This window comes from Pseudophryne corroboree, chromosome 4 (assembly GCF_028390025.1).
Source record: "Pseudophryne corroboree isolate aPseCor3 chromosome 4, aPseCor3.hap2, whole genome shotgun sequence".
NCBI lineage: Eukaryota > Metazoa > Chordata > Amphibia > Anura > Myobatrachidae > Pseudophryne > Pseudophryne corroboree.
In genome coordinates, this window is record NC_086447.1 from 318,794,231 (window position 1) to 318,808,211 (window position 13,981).

The following is a 13,981-nucleotide window of genomic DNA, read 5'->3' on the forward strand; positions in this document are numbered from 1 at the left end:
TTATCTTACTGACCACTGGTTGTTTTGACATTTGCCATTTCTTCTCTTAAGCTGGGTACACAGTGGTAGTGGTAGGTATATGTGCAGATCATTGGATCTGCAGATATATCTATAGCCGGATCAGGCAGTGTGTTGTGCATACACACAGGGGCGTAGGGAGGGCAGTTTCCGGTGAAGCTCGAGCTCCAGGCGCCCAAGGCAGTACAGGGCACTGCAGCTCGACTCCGCCGGAACCTCCGCTTGCCCACACGCAGCTTGCAGCCGCAGCTGTCAGTCTCTGACAGCTGAGAGTCTGAGCTGCGTCAGCTCTCTACCTCCCTCCCTCCGCGCTCCGTGACTTGCGTGTGATGTCGTGACCTCACACGCACGGGCGTCTGACGTCATGATGTGAGACAGGCGGAGACACGACCAGACTCAGAGGGTATGCGGAGATGGAGAAGTAGCAGCGGCAGCAGCAGTCGGGAAGCAGGAACAGGGCAGGTGAGTATTGTTTTTTTGTTGTTGTTTTTCTTTAGTGTTTGTAAGCGGCGCTACCAGGGGGCACAATTACTCTGGGCACAGCTACAGGGGGCACAACTACTGGGGGCAAATCTACAGGGGGCACAGCTACAGGGGGCATAGCTACTCCGAGCACAGCTACAGGGGGCACATCTACTGGGGGCAAATCTACGGGGGGGGCACAACTACTGGGGGAAAATCTACAGGGGGCACAGCTACGGGGACACAACTACTGTGTCCATAACTACAGGGGGCATAACTGTGGCCGCACCCCTTCCCTTTGAAGCCACGCTCCTATTTTTTGTCTATGGCTGTGTGTGTGGGGAAGGGGGGGTCAAAGGAAACTTTCGCCCTGGATGCCACAAGGTCCAGAACCGGCCCTGGTGGCCACGCCCCCAATTCAGTACAGGGGAGGGGGTGCCAAAAAATACGACGGCGTTCACAGACATATCGTTGGTACACACGGGCCGACGGACCAGCAATATATCACCCAGTGTGTACCCAGCATTAGAGAAATTCAACAAGAGCAGTACAGCTGACATACAGTATTTTAACATCAGCCAGAACTGTAATGAGCATGCTGGATACCTTGTTTAAAAAATCAGGTTGCCCATTACATCACCAATGTGCACCTTAGTCATACTGCACATATAGGTGTCATGGGAATCAGTGGCTATGACACAATCTGTGTTACAATGTTTGTCCATAAGAAGAAAGCAATACATGAAAAGTTCTATTTATAACAAGGGAAAACCTGTGTAAAGACGACCTTCATGGTAAAGCCTATCACTTATATAGTCCTATCACTTATTATATGTACAAGGGGGGAATTCAAATGTTTTAAAAGTCGGTTGAATGTCTGTTTTTTCCTGTCTATTAGATAGGAAAAAGCAGACACCCAACTGACTTTTCAAACAATTGAATTTCCCCCATATAGTCGGTGCTCATCCAACAGTAGTTTGAAAGCCGGAAGCATTCATTGCGCTGTAGAGGAGGAACACGTAGCGCAAGGAAGAAGTGCTGTGCAGGCCCTTTGCATTATGTGAAAACTAACTATATAGTATATTATAGAGTCTGTTGCATTCTTTGTAAACATGTATACACAATGTAATTTTTTTCTATGAAATTTTACGTGTGCACATTTAATATACTGGATGTGGTATATGCAGCTACTGATTATCTGTTATGCTAAGATCAATGCAATATTTTTAAACAAATATCTTTGCCTGTGACTGTGGCGTCTGTCACACAAACATCTGTACAATGATAAAGGTCAAGAAAAGGATTTGTTCAAATTTCCTGCTGATTGCTGTGTACAAGCCCCATTGCCAAACTTTGCAGTTAAATGGCTTAAAAGTGTGGCCACTTTCTCCTTCATTAACGCAAATTGTTTTCGCCAATTGCCCAGTAACTGAAACCATACTTCATTTCATGCATGGAAACGAAAGCCTAACCTTCATCCCCTGCCCTATGATCTCATCAGAGGGAAAATAATTCCTCTTTGTCCTTCTTTAATTTGCTGTGATATCTCTTCAGATACTATTGATCCTGACCTACCACATCTCTGTCTCCCTGCACTGTGTCTACACGTTCATCATCATGAATTTGTCAGTGAATATGCCTATCATGTCCTGTCCTCTTCCTGCCTCTGTCGCTATGTCAATATTTAGTGTCACACTCTCCTAATCCCGTTATCTTCTCTGTCCTTCAATAACTGGCTAACATTGGTAAATATACTAGGTCAATACATCCTTCTGAGTTACTTCTACTGAATCATAAATGTCACAAATCATCTCATTATCAATTAGAATCTAAGGTAAACAATGGATGTTATACAAAATAATAAGGAAAAATAAATAAAACAAAATGGGAATAATTACAAATATACGATATTCCATTGCCTTTTGTACTGCCCATGAATTAGTATTGCATGGAACAATTAACGTTATATTGGGATTTGTTCAGGATATCGGCATTCAGGATCCCGTCAGTCGGAATACCAACCCTGGCATCCTGACATTATTCAAAATGCTGGCACTGGGATCCCAAATGCCGGAATCATGATCGATCTCTGCCGGAACTAATCAGTGGTTAGTAGATATGAGCGGGTTCGGATTTACTCGGTTCTTAACGCCAGAATTATCGCAAGTTCTTTTTTTCTGGATCATTCTTATTGGCTAACCAAAACATGTGACGTCCATGAGCCAATAAGGAGATTCGGGTAAATCCGAGTAAAACCGAACCCGCTCATCTCTAGTGGTAAGCCATGGTGGGAGGCTATGTTTAGGCTGTAGGGGCAGGGTTAGGATTAGGCTGTGGGGAAGAGAGGGTTAGGGTTAGGCACCCCCAGGGAGGGATAGGCTGCGGGGAAGGGACATCTAGGGTTAAGCTGTAGGAAGAATAGGTTAGGTTTAGGCACCCCTGGGGAGGGATAGGTGGTAAGGGGGAGGGTAGACATATTTACCTAAAGCCTATCAGGATTCTCTGCATCGGGATGCCGGTGTCGGTCATATGGCATTCCATCCGCCAGCATATCATATGTATTCCGTTATATAACAGCATGATAGCCCTACATATTGTATTTAATCAATCATTTAAATCATGACTAAAGTCTGCTAATACTGCCCTTTGTAATTGGAAATTAAGTAATTTTACAAATCATTCATGTTTGCAATTCTGATGAAAACCTGCACAAGAATAAACATGAACTGTTGTGATCTTAGGACAAAGGGCCCAATTCAAAGATGTATGTCAACCAAATGTTTCCGCACTACTCCGATGTTATTAGATCTGTGTATGCGCAGAATCTGCACTGGGGCTAGGATGACGCTCGCAGTGCCACAAGTGCTGCAGCATGATTGGCAGGCTGTTGGAGTTTTGGGCGGAGATGGAGCAAGGACAGGCATCCTTGCAGATAATGGGGGCATGTTGGCCCCGTTTTCTAGGCATGCTGAAGCCAGTGGCTTTGTCCTCCTATGCAGCTCCTCAGGCTTCAGCAGCATGATTTGCTGAGATACTGAGGCTGATTCAGATGTCTGCTAGTCACACAGACAGCTGATCTGATTCTGCACCTTCTGAAGCACCGAAGCCTGCAGTGAACATCTTTTACCTCAAGATGCCGCCTGCAACTTTTGCATATTTTTAAACTTTTTTGTATGCAGCATCGGTGCAATTAGCATCCACCTAGGAATCAGCCCCAAAGACACTATTGTGCCCCAAATCATCCGACAGAGTCTAGGCTAAGTAGTTGATTGTCCAATGTTGATTAAGTGAATTCCCAAATTTGCCAAAGCTCTCTTTACATGAAGCTCAAGATGAATCTGCTCATTCCTCATGTGAGGAACCTTTAAATTACCTTAAATGTGTTTTTCTTGAAGTCTCCAAAGTCCAAACATGTCTCGTTCTTTTTTTGTAAGTCTAAGCAAGGCATCCTGTCCTCACTGCTAATTCCAATATTGCTATGTCCCTTAAGTAAGTTAAGGACCGGAACTGCCCCATATAGTCTACGGTTGGTGTCAAAAGGAATTTGTATGGAAAAAGAATATACTTGAATGGGATTATAGACTGATTTTTGAAATATATGTATCTTTGTTTTAGCTTTGGCTTTATGTACTATTGAAGCAATGTCTACTAATCTTTCCCTGCACAGTATTACATATCATGTGCAAGCAGCCAGATAATACCACCGCTGTATAAAGTTCATACTCAACTCCAGGTAAGTGTGCAGAATTAAAGGTAAGAATGCCCATATACTGGTACAAAGAACAGAGTGAGAGATGAAAGTCTGTGTTGTTGGAAAGGGCCAGGTGGCACTGTCAGTTTATATTTCAATGTTAGTCCAGGACGTCAGTATTTCATGTTCTGGCCCCTCCCAATTGCAGAATGAAAGTGTGTGTGTGAATAACATTGTGAATATCAGGGGCTACATGTTCCTATTTGATTCAATTGAAATCAAATTTACAACTAGAATTTGATCTAGTTGGCTTACAAGTAATTGTGTATCTCTTCACCTTTTACCCATTGTTAAATGCATCCATTTTTCAGAACAGATTTTCAGCAGGGGCAGCGACTCCACCTGATAGAAATCTTTAAATGCGGTGCTGCTGGGGTGCTCCATCTCTACCCTCTTGCACACAGTGTAAGGAGCTCTCCCCCACCACATCCTACCAGGAACAGCATATAATACTGAGCAGTGTCCTGATAAGCCAAGAACTCCTCAGCAGGAGATGGTCATTGGTGGGTTAACCATCAATGGTGCATTGGTGATTAATATTGATGCTGTTACACCATAGATGATGAATCATCAATGGTGTGTGCCAGGGATGGCTCCAGAGGTGGGGCTGCCGCTCAGTTCAAAATCCAAAAAGGGGAGGCAAACCAACAGCCAGTGAGTCAGTTTGAAATCGCAGTTGACTCCCCTATTTGAAATTTGAACTGACCAGCAGCATCTCCTATGTAACCACCACTGGTTTGCACCCACTGGGGGTCATTCCTGATGGGGAACGCAATGGGCCAACCAGGCTACTCAGATTTGTGGGCATGGCTTAGTGACACAGAGCCTAATTCAGATTTGTACATAACCCAATGATTTATGTACAAATCTGATGGTGTGGGCACTGCACAGGTGCAAGGCCTGTCCTGCACATGTGCAGAACGGGTCTTGCGATATCGCTTACAGTCCCCTGTCAGCGGCAGCATGATAGACATGCTGTGGCTTTTTATGGCCAGGACTTAACACCATTTTACAAAAAGGCGGCGCGTTGCCTCTGTTTTGTAGGTGTGATGGGTCCAGGGTCTGTGTCGATTTACTGAAATTGGGTGTCTGGATCCGATGGCCAGCCTGAGTAAGCTTCAGCTTACGCTGGCTGATGGGTGCCTAAAAACATTGCAAATTGTGACCGATGGTCATGATGGTTGTAATGATGAGTCAAGACCTTGTCCTCATACGGAGCACTCAATGCTTCCTGCTACATATGAATTTTAAGGACACAGAATTGCACACCGGTTCCTTGTGGATGTGCAATTCCTTACAAATATGAATGGGCCCTCAGGGGTGGAGGGAAGAAAACATTGCTGACAGGCATTATCAATGACTGTGAACCATTGGATGTTCACAATTGATGGCAAATCCATCAACCATTGGTAGCAAAACATTGATGGTTGTTAGACATCAATAGTCGATTGCCAGCCCTGAGTGTAAGTATATATGTGCATATCTGTGAGGAATGTGTGAGCACGTGTATATGTGAGAGAGGGAGTGTTAGTTAGTATGTGTATGTCAGTGTGTGTAAGTATGAGAGAGTGTGTGTTAGTGTGTATATGTCAGTGTGTATATGTATGTCTGTGCAGTTGAGTGATTATTTGCTACCGCACATGCGCAAAAAGTCCTGAAAACCCCTATTGCGCATGCATTTCCTTGACTGCATGATTCCATATGTTGATGCATACAGAATCACTGGCATTGGGAACAGTGAGGCAAAGCCATGGTTGTCCCCAGGTGGTGACTGGAACAGAGCCAGATTAAGGGGGCCACAGGGGGGTAAGTACTCTCTGAGTGCCCTCTGACCGGAGCTGCTCCGACCCAACTCCGGCACTGCAGCAGCAACTATCCTGACAGCAGAATAGCAACAGTAATATATTATATAAGGGGTGGGCATTATTAATTGCTGCTGCTGGCGGAGCTTGGAAACTAGTAGAATAGGTCCCCGGTCAGTGGTCGGCACCTCTGTCCCTGCTTGCTCCCCCTCCTCCAGTGGTGATGAGTCAACGTGCTGCACTACTGAGTCTGACAGTAGGGGATTAAGAACGCAGCTGGAGTGGGAGGCTGGACTCTGCAGCTGCCTGCCTGACAATGCTGTGATTCTGGAAAGACTGAGCAGTCCACCACAGTCAGCCAAGGTCAGAAAATCATTACATACAGTATATATTATAAGGGCTGGGGGTGGGGGAAGAATCATTAAATATATTTTCTTCAGGGTCCATGGTCTCCACAGGTTAACAATGAGTATGAATGGTGGAGACCAGGACTGGCACAGAACAGCTAAGCTTTCAGATCCTCTCAGGATGCATTGGGGTCCATCTCCTGTCATACCCCCAGCCTCAGGCAGTTTTTTTTAGGTGCGAGGGAGAACATCATTAAATATATAACTGGTGGGGTTGAGGGGGTGAGAGAATATTATATCAGTAATCCGCCCTGGACTGGGAGGTGGCCAGAAGTGAACACAAAAACAGGCCATCTAATGGTTCTTGTCATGTGAGTGTCAGGGGCATGTGAAAGCAAGCGGCTGCACTCTCAGATGCAGTACTGCAGCCACAAAGGCTATATTTAACTGGAGTTATGGAGGAGACACTGTCTGCCATAGGCTGGTGTAGGTGTTAATGGTGAGAGTGATGATGCGCTGATGGTGTATTGTTTACAACTGCCAGTGGATTTACACCATCTATGGCCATTAAAAGTAGATGTCTCAGGGCTAGCACATTCTTTCATATGCAAATGCACAAGGGGAAGGCTCAAACTAGCATTTGCATGCTGAAAAAATTGCAATAATAATAATAATTTTATTTATATAGCGCTCTTTCTCCAATAGGACTCAAGGCACTTAATAGATACATAGCATAATATAGTACAGAAAATAATGAAGTACAGAACAGTTTTTCATAAGATACAGAAGCATGAAGATACTATTATGGAAATGCTTGAGTAAAAAGGAAAGCCTTGAGTCTACTTTTGAATGATTCTATAGTTGGAGCCTCTCGCACTGTGCGGGGAAGTGAGTTCCATAGAGTCGGAGCCGCATGACTAAAAGTTCGACCCCCAGATGAATTACGGGAGATTCTAGGTACTGCTAAAAGTCCTTCATCTACAGATCACAGTAATGGAGTGGGGCAGTATGGGATCAGAAGCTGCTTCAGGTACCTTGGGCCCTGGTCATGTAGTGCTTTGAAACTCAATAAGCCAATCTTGAAGATGATTCGCCATCTTACAGGCAGCCAGTGAAGGGAGTAGAGGATGGGTGTTATGTGGCTAGAACGGGGCTGGTTGGTTAACAGTCTGGCAGCTGTGTTTCGCACCAGCTGTAAGCGGTGCAATTCTTTTGCTGGGAGACCAAGGTAGAGTGCATTACAGTAGTCTAATCGAGATAATACAAATGCATGGATGACTTTTGGCAGATCATCTGAGGGAATTAAGTGCTTGATACTGGCTATGTTCCTCAGGAGAATAAATGAGGATTTGATTGTGGCTGATATCTGATGTTTAAGTGTCAAGCCACCATCCAGGACAACGCCAGGATTCTGCACACGATCATTGGTTTGTAATTCTGAATTCCCGAGTGTAAGTCCAGTTGGTTGGCTATGCTGCAGTCTTGTCCTTTGATGTTGCAGTCCTATCATAAGGACCTCTGTTTTATCCGGGTTCAGTCGCAGCCAACTAGCACTCATCCACTCCTGGAGTTCAGCTAGACAGCCATTTAGGGTTGCTATTGGGTTATCAGTGCCCGGAGCAAAGGACAAGTACAGTTGTGTACAATAGCGAATGCAACTTCATGCACCTCTGAACCAAGCCCTCAGTCCCAGGAACTCACACATGGGGCCATGCATCTCCTAATATCTTCCGATGCACACGTCATTTCACATATGCAGCATTTATTAAGTGCATTCTATAAAATGATCTATAGAAGCTCATTGGGTGCTATGGGCAACATCTTTACTTATGTCCTTCTCTCTTTAAAAGGCTTGATACATGTCACCATGGGGGAGATGTACTAAGCCTAGGAGAGAGACAAAGTGGAGAGACATAAAGAACCAGCCAGTCAGCTCCTAACTGCCATGTTACAGGCTGTCAGAATTGGACTGGCCCACAGGGGTACAGTGGACTGGCTTGCAGACGCTGGCATGAGGCATCTATTTCCTATAGACGTTTCCTGCAGCATTAGCATATGGTATTGCTCAGATGCTTCCTTGCGGCTGTGCAATACCACCTATATCAGAATAAGGCTCTTAGTTCACATTAAATAATCTCCATTTACATCAACTGTGTGTAATATTTTAAATGTTGTGCATGTTCATTTTTACTAACATTCTTAAAACCAAGCCTTGCACATTGTCTGTCTTTATAAAGCCTTGGGATCTAGGTTCATTTTCTCAGGTCTTTAGAATGCCTAGCATAAATATGTCTCTCTTACGAGTTTATGAAAACCTTGATTGACTTCATAAAGTGCCATGTATAATATGGTGACCTATTGTTGTTCAACAAAGTGATACTGATTTTAATTGTTCCAGGATATTTCTTGTACATTTCTTAATCAGTATACAATATCACAAAACTGGATTTACAATGTGAATTTATTATGAAGGACAACATGCTCATCTAGCATTTTAATGGTCATTTAAAAAACACATATATGCAATTCTTAGGCTTTTGCATTCATCTGGCTTTTCTCTAAACACAACAGTTAACCTTTTCATATGGAATGTAAAATGTGACCATAATTATATTCTAAAGCTACATTTGCATGTGATATCCAATACATATTTTGTCATTTCTGCTTTCTTCCACAAACTGTCAAGTGTCCAACAGTCAAAATTGTAATCCTACAGATCTGATCGCAGCAGCAAATTTGTTAGCTAATGGGCAAAACCGTGTGGACTGCAGGGGGGGGGGGGGGGGGGGTCAGATATAACACGTGCAGAGAGGGTTAGATTTGGGTGTGGTGTGTTCAAACTGAAATCTGAATTGCAGTGTAAAAATGAAGCAGCCAGTATTTACCCTGCACAGAAACAAAGTAACCCACCCAAGTCTAACTCTCTCTGCACATGTTATATCTGCCCCCCCTGCAGTACACATGGTTTTACCAATTAGCTACAAAATTTGCTGCTGTGATCAGATCTGAATTAGGCCCCTAGTAACATCTAATGGCCCATACACACAGTGAGATTCGGGCTATGCCCGATTCTCACTATGCGACAGGGGCTAGGTCGGCACATAGTCAGTATCGCAAGCACACTCGTGCTTGCGATACTGACTTTGTGCGATATTGGCTATTTCTTCTATAGAAATAGTCAAAATTTACTTGCCTGCACAGTCTATCTATTCTTGCGATGCCGACCGCGCGGGACCGCGCATTGGCATCGAATCAGGATCGCAAGGTGACTTTCACCTTGCAATCTGCACTAACTTTTCTTACGATTTTTACTATATAGTCAAAATCGTAAGAAAAAATCTCACCGTGTGTACACACCATAAGATGTGTCTTGAGTGTGTTAAACTAATCATTACTTATAAACAGAACTTATCTAAGAAATAAACACACGGAGAAGTTATTGGAATTTCTAAATATTGGCTCTATATTTATAGATAAAGAATTGTATGGTGACAAGAAAGGACAGCCCTTGCACAGCGCAGCCTAACCATGCAGACTAAACAAACAAACTACAGCTGCATTTCAGATGGTTTCTGCCCAGTGGGCGCCAAACAAAATCAATAGGGTACTCAACTTAAGACTTCCACTATCAATATCTTATCTGAATTTGAATACACTATCCCTGTAAGGGTGGCACAGACTTTCCCCACAATTTCTGTGAAGGTGAGAGCACACAACATGCCAACTGCATCAAGGCTGATGATAAGCTATATTTTCCCACCAAGACAAAATAGCTAACAATAAATCAGCCAATGGGGAAAAGAGGGCAGGAAATTTTCTTCAGGAAAAAAGCACCAAAGACTGCAATCAATGGTAGAAAATAAAGTCCCTAAAACCACACACTCAAGCTCAGGGCTGCCATCAGACATTCTGGGGACCAGGACTGACAAAATAATCAGGGCCACCACCCACACACTGCCCCATAGCCACACACACCCACTGCCCCATCGATAACACATGCACACATACACGCTTCCCCATAGCCACATACACACTGCCACACACTGCACCATCACCTGCCACACACACACACCCTCCAATACCCCCTTGCAGCTCCAGCCTCACCTTCCGCTCCCCTGCAGCCCCACAGCTTACCATTCTGTGGGCCCTGGTTGCCCTAGTTGGAGAGATGCAGGCAGGATGTGGAGATTGCAGAGGTCCTTGCATTGAGAGGGGGCCTGAGTGGCAGCACTGTTGACAACCATGGACGGCGGTATTTAAAATTTACAGATGGGCGTAACCCAATTGAAGCTCATGGACTGGCAGCCAATCAGGAGCTGCCAAGTGGCAGTTCCCGAATGGCTACTAATCCACAAGCTCTGATTAGGTTGCAGATGGCACTATATTCAAAATGCCGCCGCCGACTCTGTCCCTTCAACCATGGTTGTCTGCAGGTGATCTCGATCAACACTGCTGCCACATGGTTTCCCTCTTAGTCCAGTCCCGGGACTGAAGTCCCGTCCATCCCCCCTTGATAGCAGCTCTGCTCAAGCCAGTCCACCAGCCTCCTGGTTTAAGCCACACCAAACTCATCCGAGCCTTCTGTTATTCTATTCACAACATGGTTATCAATATGATCATGAATGGAATACACAGAGGTTATGTGGAAGAGGAGTATTATGTTGTACTCTTTTTTGAAACTATGCTTCCATTGTAATTTATCAAAAGTCATAAGCTGCTGAAATGGAAAAACTAATACCAAGGGCTTTATTAATAAAGATTTTACATACTGACATCATAATCACCATTGTACATACTGATGTGTACTCACCACTCTTTGTGGTGAAAATCTTTTTTTCTTTTTGGAGGTTCAGGTATACTTACCTTCCAACAATCCAAAGTGGTCCAGCCAGTCCCAGCGATTCGCCGATCCCTGCATATGAAAGAAATTGCGAGGCAGAGGCTACAGTATGTGTCTGCGTTTTATGGTCAGCCAGCCGGCCTGGCACAGGAAGTTAGTGAGAGACATGGACAATCCCTGCCTGTGGGACCATTTTAATTGGCCTGCTGTAACATAAGAGGGCGGAGAGAACATGGAGGAACATGCTCTTCTGCTCCAACAAGACCCATTATTCCATCCACAGATGGCAACATTTTTTGGTGAAGTGAAACTGATAGCTGAGCTTTCCATTATTTTCTGAATCGCATTCTCTATACTAATTTATGGGGAAGTGAAATTTACGGTAATCGGATGCTGAGGAAGTCTGAGACTTCTTTATGGTAAACATTTCTGTTAATGAACTGAATCAATGACAAGCCCTGTTATCAGAGAATAAGTGAGTGTTTTTCACTGCTGCTTGAATAGAGCTCCAAGTAATATCAGTTATTTCCTTACACACTTGCTTTAACATAACTATCGATGATCTAGTCTATAGAGATCATTTAATTACTTTAAGAATACCAGCTAATCCTCAGATATTTGGGTTATCCCTGATAGATAAAAGATAGAGACGCTCCACCCTTTTAAACAGCTACTTTCATTTTTATTTATTTTTTTACATGGGAGCTGTGAGCAGGGCATTATTGTAAGTCTTATATATAACATACATTTTGATAGTACTTAAAAGTTAACATAAAATTGTAGGGTACAGTATTACATTTACACATATCGTGCGGGTATAATACCTCCTGATTCACCTCTTTACCAAAGAGGAAGAGGTAGCAATGAGATGTATTAACATCTCGGATTCCGGAAAGCGGGGGAGTGAAACCCCCCCCCCGCCCCTCCGGCAATCCCTACTATAGCCCACAGTGCATCAGCCTAGTGCTGATGCGCTGTGTCTCTCCCCCGGACAGCTCACTGAGCATGCGCTAGATCTCTCTACTCTCACAAGCTCTCCTATGCAGTCTGGAGCGGTAGCCACCGCAGCCAGGTACAGAGCTGACCCTGCTGTGGTCAATGGGCAACGACACCTGCAGCTGTTGAAATTGATAGCTGCAGGTGTCGGAATGGTCAGTTCCTCAGTTCATACATTGCCCCCGCACATCAGCGTACTATCTTGTAGATAACAACACCGATATAATCAGGGGAGCACATCTACTCCTTCATACATGGAGGAGAAGCGGTATCAGTGCACATAATGGCACTGATACCGCTTCTCCCCTGTAACGACCCTTCTTACATCTACCCTTAAGTTTCAAACTTTTGGGCCCAAGAACACATGCTACTAATACTCAGTCCAACAAAAAAAAATTGTTTAGTTGCCAAGGATATTTGAATGAATTTAGGATATTTTGCTGAATTAAAAATGTTTAAATTGTTTGAATTAGCTCTAGTTCTTGAGATAATGGATACCATCAATTAATAGGGAAGCATAAACCCTTCGTGTGGATTGAACTCAGTGGTGCAATTTACCCTGAGCATTAGAGAAAATAGTAAATGTAGTATACAGTACATCCGTCAATAGCAAAGAAATAATACCCTGCATAGAATAGGTCATAGTTTGATGACTGCATTTGCCTTTATTTTTATTTGAAAAATTGGCCAGAAGTGCTGCACTGACTGTTCCATTACATTCTACATACGGATATTGAATGAGTGGAACTTTCTGACCCCTGAGGTGTACATCAGATGTCTTCATGGTGAGGAATGCCACTTTTATATTGTAATCTCAGAATCTCACTAGCATTTAGACATTACCCATAACAGCACTCAGTAAGTGTGACATTGAAAGAGATAAAGACAAAGATCTCCTCCTGTTTCAGTTGGCCATATAAGTGTAGGTAAACTAGCAAATTCTCTATAAAACTTCCATATTGATGGATTAGAGGAGCTCAATTTGTAAATAACCTACTCCACAATGGAAGTTATCAATCTTAACATATCAAGTTTACTCAGACATCCTCTAGTAGCAAATTACAAAGCCTGATGGAAAAGATTTTGCCTTAAGTACCTCAGCGTGTCCTTGACTAAGCAATATGGCCAACTGTAGGCAGTAAACTACAATGACCTCTTCCACACTATTGCTGCAATCCTCAACAAATGGAAGTCCCAGTTCCTTCTCATGTACTCAGTTTCTGCCAACGCAAATATTCCTACTGTTCGTGGTTGAGAACAAGACGTCATGTGAAAATGAGAACCGTTTATAAAACTTCTAACAAGGGAGGTCTATGAGTACCCAATCGGCAACATTATTTTTTTGCATCTTACCTCACACAAGATGCTTCAACCTGGCTGCTAGAGTACGGGTAAAGATTGAATCAGAATGGGTTCAATATATCTCCATCTCTTCTCTCCAATAGATTTCCCCAGCTCGCAGATGCCTCAGTTTTGAAAAGTCTTTCATGATTACTTTACCAATCAGCATAAGATAATGATTAATGTAATCCTATTCTCTTGTACCTTCTATTCTTTCCTCCAGATATGGGATAATCCAAACTTTCTGCCTGGACGTGACCATAAGTCATTCTACTTATGGATCAAATGTGGACTCGTCTTTCTCATGGACATAGCCATGCTCCAGGACTTCCCCTCTTTTATGGAGATTTGATGCAGATATTAACTTCCCCCTTGTTGACACTTTAAATTTCTCCAAATTTGCAGCTTCAATCAGTCTGGTTCA

The 13,981-nt window shown here is 43.6% G+C and overlaps 1 protein-coding gene across 4 annotated transcripts in view; it reads left to right on the forward strand.

Moving 5' to 3' along the window:
- SOX2 (SRY-box transcription factor 2) overlaps nucleotides 1-13,981 on the forward strand; it is a 296,062-nt gene that overhangs the window by 202,569 nt on the left and 79,512 nt on the right. For 3 of the 4 annotated variants that reach the window (XR_010175942.1, XR_010175940.1, XR_010175943.1), the window contains exon 2: nucleotides 4,148-4,213. The exons of the other annotated variant lie outside the window; for it this stretch is intronic. The gene's annotated coding sequence lies outside the window, so the exon portion shown is untranslated. The remainder of the gene's footprint in view (nucleotides 1-4,147; nucleotides 4,214-13,981) is intronic. 4 annotated transcript variants of the gene reach the window in all.